The 2,041-nt window shown below is 39.9% G+C and overlaps 1 pseudogene; it reads right to left on the reverse strand.

Moving 5' to 3' along the window:
* The window catches only part of LOC115277421, a 25,028-nt pseudogene that overhangs the window by 765 nt on the left and 22,222 nt on the right, over positions 1 to 2,041 (reverse strand).

Here is a 2,041-nt window from a genome sequence, read left to right on the forward strand (position 1 = left end):
TCTTGAACAGGAGTGGTTTTCACCTCAGGAGTACCAGTGAGCAGAAAAGTCGCAATGGCGAAAGTAGCTATCAGAACAAGCAGCCACCACATCATCTTGCCAGAAGATGCACTTCTGGGTTGTCCAGCTGCCTGTTCGCTGGAAGTTGATGGAAACTGGTTTCCAAGCTCTGATTTCTGAATGCTGTCATCATCTGAAAAACTGCCATATATTGAACTCCTGCCTGGTGATGATGTTTGTGCACTAGTCCTTTTTCTTGTGGCTTGTTCAAACCATTCCTGAGGCTTTTTTTGATATCCCGAGCTCAGCACTGAAGGCTGTCTATCAAGAGTTATGAAGTCTCGACTTTGTGATGACTGCCAAAGTGATTCTGGATATTGACTTGACAATCTCGTGGTTTGGTCTCCAGAATCCAGAGAATCCCCAGATCTGACCTTAAGAGTAATAATATCACTGTTAGAGCTGTCTTGATCTTCTTCAGTTTCTTCTCCTTCAGAAAAATTGACCTTCTGTTGGATGCTGGTGGCTTCTAATTCACTCATTTTAGTATTTCCACTTGTTTTGTATGCCGAATCAGATCTTTGGCTTCTTAGGGGGGGGTCTACACAGGCTGATTATAGGATCTTCACTCAGCACTGGAGTTTCTTGTGTTCTCTGGATAGTCTTCTTTGAGACTGTTTGGCTTAAAATCGTTTGTGAAGATTGTTCATCCTCTTCAGAAGAATGAGAATCCCGTAACCCTCTCCTGGCCGTAACCGGAGACTGTTCTAGCAGAGGCTGCTGTGACTGCTGCTGCTGCTGCTGCTGTAGGTGGGTAATCCTACGCGTCTTCATCTCGGCTTCCTGGAGTCGCGGCCTCACCCTGCTTCTTGCGATGATGTGAGCTGATAAAATGCCTAAGTGATGAGATTAAGTGAGGTGAATGACGTATGCATTGTGATGTGATATTAGGCTACTAATGACTTGACAATATATCAGCGGAGGATCATCTGATTCCAGACTGAGGGTTACTGAAGCTGTGGAAGACAGAATCATGGATAAGGAGGGACTACTGTATTACAAAATGTATTTCCATTGAAGTTGTATCAATTTATGTTTCTACCAGCAATATGAGAAAAGAGTGTTTTTTTATTCTAACTGCCTATCCTATATATTATAAAATGTTTTGATCTTTGCCAGTTTAAGAGGCTAAAGTGTTATTTCCTTATAATTTTAATTTCTCTTATTTTAAATGAAGTTGAGCATTTTTAAATAGCCATTTATTATTTTCTTTCAGGGGGTGGGGTGTTTTGGGCAGATGTTTCCTTTTGGGTTCTTAGTTTTTTTTTTATTAATTTGAGGGCATTGTTTTTATATTGATGAAATTATAGCTCTTCGGTTGTGATATTATTTGCAAATATTTTTTTTTTTGTTCAGATTATCTTTTCAGCATTTGTTATTTATTTATTAGCTTTTGTCGTTCAGAAATGTTCTTTTTCCAGAAAGGTTTTATGTGTATGAATGTCTGTACCAATATTTTTTATTTTAATCTCTAGTTTTGCCATACACATTTAGAAATCCTTTCTCTACTTGGAGATTTTAAATATTCTATTCTATGCAAAGGAAACAATCAAGAAAACTAATAGGCAACCGACAGAATGGGAAAAGATAGTTGCAAATGACATATCAGATAAAGGGCTAGTATCCAAAATCTACAAGGAACTCACCCAACTCCACACCCACAAAACAAATAGCCCAGTGAAGAAATGGGCAGAAGACATAAACAGACACTTCTCCAAAGAGGACATCCAGATGGCCTACAGGCACATGAAATGATGCTCAACATCACTCATCATCAGGGAAACACAAATCAAAACCACACTGAAGTATCACCTCAAGCCAGTCAGAGTGGCTAAAATGAACAAATCAAGAGACTATAGATGCTGGCGAGGGTGTGGAGAGACGGGCACCCTCCTACACTGTTGGTGGGAATGTAAACTGGTGCAGCCGCTCTGGAAAACAGTGTGGAGGTTCCTCAAAAAACTATCCATAGAACTCCCTT

This window comes from Suricata suricatta, chromosome 14 (genome assembly GCF_006229205.1).
Source record: "Suricata suricatta isolate VVHF042 chromosome 14, meerkat_22Aug2017_6uvM2_HiC, whole genome shotgun sequence".
NCBI lineage: Eukaryota > Metazoa > Chordata > Mammalia > Carnivora > Herpestidae > Suricata > Suricata suricatta.